The following is a 13,805-nucleotide window of genomic DNA, read 5'->3' as shown; positions in this document are numbered from 1 at the left end:
ACTCAGCTATCTCACCAGCATCTCTTTTAAATTTTTTCCACTCAATTTCCCCCCCTGGGTTACAACATTCTTAAATCTCTTGATACAGAAGATATCCACCTCCCACTGCCCTAGTTCCTGTGGGATGCCTCAGGACCCCATACCTGAGACCCTCAGCACTCAGGTTCTCTTCCATTGACCAAGTTGGGAGCAACATTCTATGTGGAAATGACATTCACAGTATAGCCACAGTCCTCACGTGGCTTAGCTCTTGCCAGCTTTGGAGTGTGATTCATAGTCACATTTCTTTGCCTGGTCAGTGCATCTGCCTCCCGGAAACAAAAGAACTCTAGTGAGTCCTAGTCCTTGGAGGCCAGTCTCCAAACTCACTAACTTCCAAATGGCCAGGCAGCCTCAGTGCCAGGCTTAATGTGTATGACTGATCTTTCGGCTCACTCCTGGACAGTGCAGGAAGGCCAGGGAGGAGAGGAGAAACCTAAATCAGAAAATGTTAACGATTATGGCTATACCCACTCGCTGATCTCTTATTTTCCAGAATGATTTGTGATTTCATCCCCCTGCTTAGCCTTGGAGGGACGTACAGCTTCTCACACATCAGGATAGGCAGAGAAGCATAGCAAGAAATCCAAAGGAGTCTGCTTAAGAGTTATAAGGAATTTATTAGGAGGGAAAAGACAACTCATTAAGCAAAATGGGCGAATCGCCGCAGGTTCTGGAAGGCTGAAGTCCTGCCCCACACCACTCCTGCCGCCTGAACCAGTCTGCACCCTCCAAGTCCATGAGGGAGAGAAGAGGGCCCTCTATGTTCCTCTCAGGTCTTAAGGGTAGCCTCCAGGCCACGCCCCCTGGGACTGGTACTTCAAGGTCATAGGTAGGTAGAACAGATATCCACTACAGAGCAGGGCCTCCCAGACAACCTCAGCAAGGCTGAGTAGTACCCAGCCACACCATATGGCCCATACAGAGCCCCTGCTCTGAGCTGTCAGACAGCCCAACTCCGTATGTCTGCATCTCTATGGGTTCCTTGTTCCCCCAAATTCCTGCTGTGTGCTCCACCTACCTCCTGTAACACCACCTGTTACCCAGGCTGGGGTGACAACAAATACCAAGTCCCCAGGCCACAGCCCAGCCCCTGTGATCAAGGAGACTCCCTGACAGACTCTACTGCCTACCATAGCTGCAGCAGGGACTGCCCTTGTGCCCTCGGTCTGCACTGAGGTTTAGGGGCGGTCTTTCCAAATAGTCCTCATCCGGATGCATTCTAAGGTCCCCGACGGCAGTAGGCTGGGGAAGGAAGCAAGAGAAGAAGGGGGAAAGGCAAAGAAAGGGAGAGGAGGAGGAGGGGGAGGAGGGAGAGGGAAAGGGGGAGGAGGGGGAGGAGGGGGAGGAAGGGGAGGGAGAGGGGGAGGAGGGGAAGGAGGGGGAGAAGGGGTAGGGAGAGGGGGAGGAGGGGGAGGAGGGGAAGGAGGGGGAGGAGGGGGAGGGGAAGAAGGAGGGGGGGGGGAGAAGTATAGCAAAGAGGGGAAGAGGAGAAGGAGAAGACAGCAAACACGGGTGAAAAGAGGGGCCAGAGAGAGCGGGGCAAATATACCGGAAAACCTAGACACCTCTCTGCACCTCTTCTTGTTATCATTAATTCACTGAGGCTGGAACACAGTGACTCAAACCCCATTGTGGCACCAAAAATAGAGAGGCCAATCCAGATTGTCTTTATCCTAAGATGACTCACAATATTATCCTGTTTAAAAAAAAAATGGCATAATGTTCTTGCAAAACTGAGATGGATTAAGCAGCTATTTAATAGAATTTAATTTACCAAAAGTGTTAACGTATACACTTTTTTAAAAAGTATTGATTACTGTGTAACCTAGATACTAACTTACCCCGTTGGAGGCTAAAAGTCACATCTTGTAGAATAAGAAAATAGTGGATTTGGTGAAGAAAACAAAATGTTCCTTCTGTTAATTTAGCCAGTAGAGGTGTAGGTTATTCAAAATCATCCTGAAGTATGCCAAACATATAGAGATATTTAAAAACAAAAACAGCGTTTTCATTAGTTTGAGGGCCAGGGAAGAAGATTGTCTTTATTCTCTTCAGACTCGGGGTTGCATCTTACTATCTGAATGCTGGCTACCTCTACATGTAACTTCTCGTGTTTCCTTTTTTTTTTTTTTTTATTTCTTTCCATTTTTCTTCATTAGGAAATTTTCTACTCACTCTACATACTATCCACAGATTCCCCCCTCCTCCCATCCCCCAGCCCTCTCTCCCAAGCCACCCAGAATCCCCACATCCCCCAAATCGAGGTCTCCCATGGAGAATCAGCAGAGCTCGGCACACTGAGCCTAGGCAGGTCCACTTCCAGTGTTTCTTTACCCATTGTGACACCTTTGGAGGAATGTCTGAACACTGGCCCCTGACTGCCTTTGCACAATCCAGATGGGTGGAACTAACAGGGATGCTAATCATCGTTGCCTTGGCAACTTCAGTGTGGTGAACATCAGCAATCCCCTCCAGCCACGCTGTGTTTGTTTTTGTTTACTTGTTCTAATCTAGAGGGATGGTCCAAAACACTCTGGTCAGTGTCTCAGTAGCCGTCCCTTCCTGGGTCAGGAGCCAGGGTGACAATCCCACCATTATCCAGCATATCTACTCCAGTTAAACACGGAGGAAATTGGGAAATAACTGTATGAGGGCATCTGGGACCTTTGGGGCTCACTGTAGGATGTACTTGGGTTAAAATAACACCTTGTCATTTCCTGTCTGACCTGATCAATCTCCCTGGTGGGTTTTTGGCTCTTTGGGGATAAGCATCAACCAGAGCTGATCTGAGTTTCCTAACGCTGCCAGGGCAGGTTGGTGTGTCAGCTGTAACAACAGAAATGTGTTCTCTCATAGCCCTGGAGCTCAGAAGGCCAGAATTGAAGTATTAGCAGTGCTGCTCTCCCTCCAAAGGCTCCGGAAGAGGGTACTTGATACCTTCTAGTGGCTGGGAATCTTTGGTCCTGTCTTCACAAGGCTGCTTTCCCTGTGTCTGTTCCTCATAAGAACATTTTATTGGCTCTGAGTTCCTTCTTAATCCAGCTTGATCTTCTCTCAACTCTTTATAATCGTATCTGCAAAGATCCTATTTCCAATAGGTCACATTCTGAGGTTTCAGGCGAACATGATTTTGGGGACATGTATTCAATATACCACAGAGCCATTGTCTCTCAATTCCATGAAAGCTTTGTTTTCCTCCATTTTTCCTATGTTACAGACAACCTAGAAAATGTTGCAGATCTTCCGTGGAAGGCTTATGGAGAAATTACGAAGTATCTTCTTGTTGCAGTGATATACTTTTCTTCAAAATGCCCAATCTCACCTTCACTCAAGGGGCAATGGGTTTATAATTCGGCTCAGATATGGGAACTGACTGAGGGAGCATATATAATCAACTCCAGGAAATCAACCACTAAAGAAATGTAGCACACCCCTGAAAGACCCAGAAACTGAATTTTTACAAAAGTCTAATAGTTTGCAGAATTTTCCGGTGTATGTAACAATGCTCCTGTTAACTGGCCATGTTGGTATGAAAATATATATATATATAGTCATTTTAAAAAAGAGTGTAATAGTTAAGAATACAATAACAAGGAAAATGAAAAAGAATTGAAACACACGAATCAAAAAGGTCATAGCTTTGGTCTGGCAGGCGCTCACATGCTCTACAACCCTGAGCGCCTAATTGCGTTTTCCTTTATCCTGTTCAAAATCTGGATTAAGGAATACACCAGCTGGGTAGATGCCCAGAGCATCAATTAATAAGTAGGCAGTAAAACATCAATAGAATACATTGCTTATACACTATCAATTAATGCAGGTCTTCACAGGAAAATTTTTTATACAACAGGCTAAAAGGTAATGCATTTGTGCTCTCTTCAAACAAGATAGCATCCTCAAATGGGAACTTCAAAATATTTTTTCTCCCACTAAATAAATATTGAATGAATATTTGAAGAGCATTGATTTGAAGATAAGCTACCTTCCTAGGCTTCCTGACTTGTCTGGATCTAGCCCTGCCTACCGTCCTTGTCCACATCCTGCTTCTCAACTGATTTTTCCCTGTCTCAGAGATTCTCAAATTTGCTCTGAGTAAACAGCCTTCTTCTCATCTGAGGCTCTAGTTAATACTCATGGGACAATTAAAGGAACAGGCCAGAGCTTATGGGATTGGCTGAGATGAGTTCACTAGAACATTCTTTCTTCCAGCAGGAGAATGGTACCTCTTTTGGAGGGCCACAAAGCAATCGTTAAATTGTCTTACATTATCTCATGGGACTCAGATAGCACACCTACTAAAGAGCTGTTAGATTGGATTCCTCATTTGTTAGCTGCTCCCTGAAGTTTTCAATGATGTCTTAAAGCAAGCCAACTTCCATTTTGTTTTTGGGGGGGGGGGCTTTTGGTTCGTTCTGAGCTAAGGACCAAACCCAGAGCCTTGCACTTGCTAGGCAGGTGCTCTACCGTTGAGCTAAATCCCCAACCCCCACTTCCATTTTTAACTGACCTATCTGAATACAGAAGGAAAAAAAATTTTCAGGATCCCTTTTTCATGGCCATTGATCATGTGCCTTGAGGAACTGTCAAAGCAGAATGTTTAGGTCCAATCTAAAGGGCTGTGAACAAAGTCAAGGGGGGCAGACAAAGAAGGAGCTTACAACCGAAGCAGGAGTAAAGTCACAGAAACAGAAGGGAGATGTTTCCCCAGGCCACCATCAGATAGACTGAGTAACCATATAACGCAATGCCCAGACAGTGTGAAGACATGTGGAACAGGGCCAAGAAAATGGCTCAGTCAATAGTGTTTGTGGAACATGGGGCTTGAGCCCCAATACCCATGTGAGATGGCCAGGCATGGTGTTGAGGCAGAGATGGGAGGATCCCTGGGGCTTCCTGGCCAAACTGTCTAGTCTAGTTCACAAACTCCAGGTCCCAGCTAGAGAGGATTTGTCTCAGAAAACGAGCTGGGTGGCTTCTGCAGGACAGCACCTCTAGCTTCCATGTGTACTCACACGTGCACATATACTTGAACACACATGTGTAGTCACACACATACAAGCATATATACATACCCACATGAAAATATGTGTGGAGTAATGGCTTATGAAAGGGTTAATGATGGAAGTACAGCGGCCACTTGCTGGCATTAATAAGATGCATCATCAGTAGAGAAGTCCTGATGTCCCTGACTTACACATGTGTACCATGGTACACACACACACACACACACACACACACACATGTACACATACACAATACACACACATGTACATACATACACACACACACACACACACACACATACATACACACACAAAATAAATGTCATTCAAAAAATTTTAAGGAAAAACAAAAAGCAAATTTGAAGCCAGGAGTAATGGTACTTGTCTGTAGTCACAGATCTCAGAAGGTAGAAACAGTCGGATTGAAAGTTCAGAGGGGCCTGTTGGCACTATGTTGTAGCGTGAATCTTAAAAGGTCTTATTAATAAAACAAACCTAGAACTAGGTATTGGGATGAACACTGAAAGATCAGAGAAACAGAACAAGCCACAGCCAACCTCACCTCTACGATTTCTCAGCCAATCCTATTTCCTCAGACTGAATCCTGATCTGAATGGATCTCAGCTGAACTGCTGCTAAAAATCTAAAAGCTTAATCAGCTCTAGTTCCTGGTTTTCACGCCTTATATACCTTTCTGCTTCCTGCCATCACTTCCTGGGATTAAAGGCGTGAGTCATCACGCCTGGTTGTTTCCAGTGTGGCTCTGAACTCACAGAGATCCAAATGGATCTCTGCCTCCAGAAGGCTAGGATTAAAGGTGCGTGTGCTACCATTTTCTGGCCTCTGTGTCTATCTAGCAGCTGTTCTGTTCTCTGACCCCAGATACGTTTATTAGGGTGTACAATATATTGGGGGACACAATATCACCACACTATGTAGCAAAACCTTATCTGAAAAGAAAAAAAAAAAAGCACATTTGAAATTAACTACAGGGTTGGGAATTTAGCTCAGTGGTAGAGCGCTTGCCTAGCAAGGGCAAGACCTTGGTTGGGTTCAATCCTCAGCTTAAAAAAAAAAAGAAAGAAGAAGAAGAAAAGAAATTAACTACAAAGAGGGTTTGAATTTCATTAATTCTCATTTCAGCTGATCTTTTGGGGGCCTTTACAAGTTGTGCTTGAAATTTTAAAATAGTGAAACAGAACAAACTGTAAGGTCTAATATTGTTATGATGAATATGTTATGATGAATAATATGATGAAATGAAGTTTCATCATACATGAAACATATTACTGATTTTGAATATCTATAAAAGTAAAATATAGCTGGGCGGTGCTGGCGCACGCCTTTAATCCCGGCACTCGGGAGGCAGAGCCAGGCGGATCTCTGTGAATTCGAGGCCAGCCTGGTCTACAGAGTGAGATCCAGGAAAGGCACAAAGCTACACAGACAAAAGTAAAATATAGTTTTTTCTTCTCTTTTTTTTTTTTAAACCTGCTTGCTATTTTTTGGTTGGTTTGTTTGTTTTTGTTTTTTGAGACAACAGGGTTTCTCTGGGTAGCTCTGGCTGTCCTGGAACTCTGTAGACCAGGCTGGCCTTGAACTCACAGAGATCTGTCTGCCTTTACCTTCGGACTGCTGGGATTAAAGGCGTGAGCCGCCACCACCTGGCTGTGCTGGCTAGTTTTGTGTCAATTTGTCATAAGCTAGAGTTATCTGAAAGGAGAGAAACTCAACTGAGAAAATGTCTCCATAAGATCCACCTATATGTCATTTTCCTAATTAGAAATCGATGGGGGAGGGCCCAGCTCACTGTGGGTGGTACCATCCTGGGGCTAGTGGCCCTGGGTTCTATAAGAAAGCAGGCTTAGCAAACCATGATGAGCAAGCCAATAAGCAGCACTCTCCCACGGCCTCTGCATCAGTTCCTGTCTCCAGGTTCCTGCCCTGTTTGGGTTCCTGTCCTGACTCCCTTCAGTGATGAACAGTGATGTGGAAGTGTAAGTCAAGTAAACCCTTTCCTCCCCAAGCTGCTTTAGTCATGATATTTCATCACAGCATTGATAACCCTACCTGGACAAAAACCTAAAATGAATTAAGATAACAAAATGTATATTTGTGCTGTGATTTAATAGTTGCCTCAATTGAATCTTTTGTAAACATTTCAGTTTTATTAATATTTACTTATTAGTTACTAGAAATTATGTACATATGCTATTATCATATCAGACTGTAACTAAACGATCAAAGTTCAAACTTCAAGGTAGATACGAATGCTGCTGAGTAAATAATGTGCCTTTTTCTTTTGGGGGCTACATTTATTTTCTTTCTTTCTTTCTTTCTTTCTTTCTTTCTTTCTTTCTTTCTTTCTTTCTTTCTTTCTTTCTTTCATTCATTCATTCATTTTGAGTCAGTCTATGTTGCCCAGTCAGGTCTTGAATTCCAATGTTCAAGAGACTTTCCTACCTCAGCCACTAGAGTAGCTGGAAGTCTAGAGGCCTGCCACCACACCCAGACTGGTTTTTACTGACATGAGTATGTGGCTCTTTTGTGTGTGTGTTGATGTGTTTCAGCTCTGCTGTCAGAGACAGAGTTTCCCTGGGTAGCCCAGCCCACTGTCTTCCTTCCTCAGCCTCCCTGTGCCGAGATTACAGGCGCATGCCATGATGCCTGGCTTGTGTGTAAGAGGTGTGAGAAAGGAGAATGTCCACCTTCTGCATTTCTGTTGTCACTATTATTGTCGTTTTTTGTGTGTGTACCACTGGAGTTTGAACACGGTGCCTTCCATACGCTTAGCAGTAATGAATGGGTGAAGTCCCAGCTGCTATCTGCTTTTCAGTTCACATGACTTACAAAACTATATGAGGAAAAGGAATGTTTAACCTGATCTGTTCTGGACTTCAAACATGGTTGGAGGAAAGATAAATTGTTAAAGGGAAATTCAGTAGTAGATACTGGAAATTTGTTAAGAGAATAATTATGAATCTTTGAGATGATAGATGTGCCAATTACCCTAATCTGATCTTTACACACACACACTATAAATATAGTGTGTGTGTGTATATGTATATAATATACATATACACACACATATATAATTACTGAATTGACACACTGTATTATGTACGATTACTATATGTCAGTTAAAATCCATCTTTAAAATTTAAATTGTATTTTATCTATTGACTTTGTGTGCATGCGTGTGTGTGCACAAACACACGTTACAATTCAGGTATGGAGATCAAAGGACAGCTTGACGAAGTCAGTACTCTCCTTTGGCTACAATAGGTCCTGAGGATTGAACTGAGGCTGTCAGGCATGGGTGGCTTTGACCACCGAACCATCTCCCAAGATCTCAACAAAAGGCACAAAGTGTGTATGTCTGAGGGATTAGAGAGTCAGACTGGAAAGGTAGCCATCCCTGGGGTGAAACAATGCATAGAGACTAGACCTGAGCACATCTGGGACAATCGTCACTAATGGACCTGCTTAAGTATAGAAATATGAAGGTGGCTGTCTTTAAGGGCTCAGGGATGGAACGGTCTTGGGGAATTTTAATTGTCCAGATGATTTAAAATGACAAAAGTAGTTTCCAGATCTTTATTACTATTGTGCATGCCCTTGGGGACCCTAGGATAAAAGAATCTAAAATAGACTTCATCCTAGCCAAGAAACTAATTAGAGTAAAGGGAATTGTAATAACTGAAGCCCACCAATACCAGCAGAAGCTAAAGCATTCAGCGGTGGATGATCTTCCCCTGAGCCTGCTTCAGTTAATAAGAACTTTTATTTTTAATTTTGTTTAATTCTTTTTAAAACAAAGTCTTACCCTGTAGTACACGTTGGCCCGGAACCCACTGTGTAGCTCAGGCTAGGCCTGGAACTTACTATTTAGCCCAGACTAGCCTCAAAGTACTGAGGGCTGAGATTATAGCTGTGAGCCACTACACCCAGCAATAAGACCCTTTATGATCACCAGAATGATCAGATCCCAGTCATAGTAGAATTTCTAGATCCCCAAATTGAAGGACAAACGGCCAGGGGTGTAAGGTTCACTGCGAAGGCAGCATGTGTGACAGTGAGATTCCAGCTGCGCTGCTTCTTCCTACAGAAGCCCAGCCATGTCGAGTAAATGTCAAGAACCTGCGTTTGCAGGGTCCATTTGCTAAGTTCAGGGTCTCCCGGGGACAGCTATAGTAATGTAGTTATTCTGTTGGTAAGAAAATAGGCTATTTATAAATCTCAGTGTAGTGGGTTTCTGAGCTACTTCCTTAGAAACAACTAACGTCGTCTTCCTTTTGGCTTCACGACACTTTACTTCTTTCATGTGGTTCCTGTGGCTTGTTTGGGTGTTGGCCAGACCTTCGAGGGCATCATGTCGGCCATTTTTCCTTTAAATTAATTTTTTAAAGTTCGCATACATAGTAATGGGTTTCATCATGCCTTTTCATACCTACTTTTCCTTTCAGGATCTGCTTAATTGGTTAGCTGTACCTCCCCCATTTCTTATTTCCACCCACTAGTTAGCATTCTGGCATTGAATCCTAGAATTGTGCTTCAGAGCCAATTTAACGTTACTCTTTCATTTAACAGATTAGAAAAGAGAAGTCCTGCGAAGTTGGGCAATTTGCCTGAGATATCTCAGCAAGGTCAAGGCAGAGCTAGGCCTAATGAGGGGTCGGGGTGGGAGGCTCTAACCCGGGATCCATGCACAAAACGATGCTGTTGCTGCGGTTCCGAAGCTAGCAAATCAGACAGATGCATGAGCACACAGCACCAAACAATAGCTCTCTCCACAAAGAGAAAACCTGACTGGTGCTTGAGACCTCTGAAACGGAAGCATTGGAAGAAGAAAAAAAGCCCTGATACCTGGCTTGGGGTGGGGGCAGGCGGAGTAGAGAGCGAGTAGACAGGGACCTGGGAGAGGCCCTGGCTCCATCGTGTCCCAGGCGGCTGCTGTGGGAAGCCCTTTGGTTTCATGACACTGTTGTAGGCATCCTGAGGATTTTACATCACCCAAAGCTATAAATGGTTTTGCATGAAGAAAAAGACAGCAAAAAAAGAAAAAAGAAAAAAAAAAATTACAGGTCTCCCACAGCCCACAAAAATATGCTCCACCTAAAAAGAAGGCCATAATTTGGCTGCATCCAGCTGGGTTAAACAAAATTGGAGCCAAGGTTGCCCTGTATTGTCCCGAGAGGTGGCCCAGCATTAGCAGGGATGAGAGAAATGCAAAATTGCTCACACAATGGACTACATTTTCTTCACAGAGACGGCATAGCAATAACCCAGCAAGACCTTGGCATCGCCAGGTTAGGCCTCCTAGCTACATTAAAATCACTTCCAAGCTATTATTTATAATTTTATAGCATCTCACATTTGCAAATTGCCTAGTGATGAATTGAAGCAGCTTGTTACAAGGCGAGTGGGAGCTTGAGTATTTTAACCCCTTTTTAGTCACACACCAAGAAATAGAGACAAACAGTATGCATCCATAGTGGAGTCACCTGGATGGCCTATTTTGGCTACAGCCAGGGATTTGTGCCGGGCCAACTCTAGGCTTACTAAATGTTCTTGTTTGCCTGGGATAGAGGGGTTCTCTGGAATGTGGTACTCTCAGTATTAAAGCTAGGACAGTACTGGACAGAGAGAGATGCTCACACTATGTACTATATGTAGATCTAATTTTTTGTTTTCTATCTATCTATCCATCTATCTATCCATCCATCTATCATCTATCTATCTATCTATCTATCTATCTATCTATCTATCTATCTCTATCTCCCCCTCCCTACCTCCCTATCTACCTATCTATCTACATAGCTAGAGATAGAATTTTTTTTCTAGAGACATGTTCTCATGTGTGCTATCATGCCTGATTTTGGGTGTATGCAGTATGTAGTATGTAGAACCCAAGGCTTCAATCATGCTAGATAAGGACTCTGCCGCCAGCTGAGCTACATCCCCACCCCTCTTTATTTATTTTTTTAAACTTTGCTTACTGTGTTTTATCTTGCTGTGTTTCAAAAGGCAGAACCTCAAACTAAATTTTTGTTGTCTTTAATATAAAATCCCCTTCAGTGATATTAAGTAGCTGATTGTTCATTGTTGTTCAATTTCAGGGAATTCATGTGCCCACTTCTGACCTCTGAAATGTTTTTGATATTATGTGTTCAAAAGGTAGCTTAAAGCAAAATACAAGTAAGAGAATTTGATGTGAGTTTTTTATATTAAGCAATCAACTTCGAAAACCATTCTGTTTCCCCGAGAATAACTTGGCCAAAGGTCACACTTTTTATCTGGTTTATTCTCTTTGACAGGAGAACATTTAAACATATAAATTCAGATGGCCACCAGGATAGATATAATGAAACAATTTACCTCTGGCCGAGAAATCCCTTGAGTCAAAACTGTTTCCAACTTGAATAACAGACTATTTCATCACCGGCCAGGAGGATAAGGAAGGGGCATGCATGCCAACATTTTTATAGCGGGACGTCATAAATTGAATGGAGCTTTCATTAGTGTTACAGGTTTTAAAACCCAGAAGGGTCTCAGTGAGACAGAACATGCACCCGCAGAGCCTGGCTGTGTGAGGCCTCCAGAGACAAGTCCGTGGGCAGGCAGGCTCCAAACACGCTGTGGGGAACAGTGATGATTGCCGATTAGCCCTAATCTGCAGAATTCTGTTACTAATGCATTCCTTTGCCCTCTGGTGGGAGATAGCGTGACCTATTTAAAGACAATGGAGGAAGCTGCTCGGGCAAAGACAGTCAGACAGACTCGGAACTGGGTGGAGGCCAGACAACTGCCTAGACGCTGCTTTCTATAGAGTAGTTTCAAGAATCAGGATGAAATATGGTGCTAGGTAAGTTCAACCCGTGTCTCCACCTGGAAGTATCGAAAGCAGAACCTGGCCTTCCTCCAGTGCAGTACAATGTGTCTTCCAGAGCAAATAAAACCGCACCCTTCCAACAGTCACCTCCCACTGGCTCTAAGTCACTTTGAAAGGCACTGGAGCCCTTACTTGGAATTCCCTCATCCCTTCTTCCATCCTAAAGAATTTCAGATGCCAAGTACATGCTGGTCCCGAGTTTCCTGTCTCCACCTCTGAGCAGCCCGTTCTCTCTAGTGAGACTGTTAATTTCTGAAGCATTCACACAGAAAAGGCTGGGACCAACACTGTGGGCCTGGAGAGAGGTACTTAACAGTTGTGACAGCCTATCCCAAGTCTAGAGGTAACTAGAGGTCATATTCTTCCTCTCCTGCATTGGTGACATAAGCATCCTTTACCTGGGAAAGGGCAATGTGAATCCTTTAGTGATCCATCAGAGCCAATCAGCTTCCCTATGCTAAGGCTCTATGGGGCTTGGCACAGCTCAGGTCTCCAGCCCCTCTTTTTATTTATTTATTATTTATTTTTGTCCTGGGGAGTTTCTCTTTATGAGCTATGTAGGAGAAATCATTTTCTCTATATCATACTCAATACATAATGCTTCTGATACCAGCAAATGGAACATTTCCCCATACCAAACTCTTCCCCCTGCTTTTCCCCAGCAGCTACTGACTGGGTAACCTACAATTTCACTGCACCTCTGACACTATCTACCTGATTAGCATTAGCTCTCCCAGTCTCAGCCACTGGACAGCTACCCTCCCCCGATCCCCGCCAATTGGAAGTGTGGGTTCCCCATCACCCACAGCTTCTGTCTGACTTGGTTGCTAGTCACAGGCTCCCATAATCCTCTTCTCAGATTTGATCACCTGCCATAATAGCTCACATAACTAAAAGGAAAAAAAGGTTACCTACTAAAACCACTGTTTATTACCAAGGATAATAATTGATTTTATTTTTACCCTTTTCTTACTGTTTATTATCAAGGGACCACATGAAGAGATACCTGGAAGGGTGCTGATACAGGAGCCTCTGTCCCTGTGAAGTTGGTGCTCTGCCTCTCTCCTGGCACGTGGTTGTATTCTTGTAAACAAGCCCAGTTCTTCAAACCCCACATTTTAGGCATTTCTATGGAGAGATCCCTGTAAAGCACGATTGATTATTATTAACTCATTCTTCTATCCCTTTCCCTCTTCTTCCCGGAGGAAGGAGATGGAACTGGAAGTTCTAAGTTTCTAGTCATGAAGGGATTCCCTCTCTCTCAGTATGTGTGCATCCATCCATACAAATGAATATACACACATGCACTTACATACACACACATAGACAATTATGATGGCAATGATGCCCCAAAAGCATCCTTGGTTAACTAGCTCATCCCTACCTCAGCAGACCCCAAAATAGTGAGTGAGGCTGATTGACAAAGCACAGGAGCTTCCATTTGCTTGTAACCCTGACTTCTTGGTTAGCATCAGACGCAGAGTCCCACGGGGTATAGTAGTTCTTCACTATAGAGCAGAGAGAGTGTGTACATACCCACGAGCCAGGCCAAGGGCCGTGGTGCAGGGCTCTGAACCAGCAAGAGGGACACTTGCTGTAGAGAAGCCCAGTTCCGTTGTGTTGGGCACTGCTAGACTTGACTGTGATGGACCTGTTTGTGTCATTTGGAGCTAATGACAATGGCCGGAAGGATGGTGTGCTTGGACAACTTGCATCAGCCTGTTCCCCCAGGAGAAGAATGGGACAATGTGACTAACAGCTTCACCAGCACCTGAGTGGATGAAGAGGGCTGAGACTTCAAGGGAAAGAGGGACCATGTTATCAAAATATAAGGGGAATGGACATCTCTGGGTGAGGTTGCATTTTTC

This window comes from Onychomys torridus, chromosome 11 (genome assembly GCF_903995425.1).
Source record: "Onychomys torridus chromosome 11, mOncTor1.1, whole genome shotgun sequence".
Lineage (NCBI taxonomy): Eukaryota > Metazoa > Chordata > Mammalia > Rodentia > Cricetidae > Onychomys > Onychomys torridus.
The sequence above is the reverse complement of the archived record's forward strand: the minus strand, read 5'-3'. Positions refer to the sequence as shown.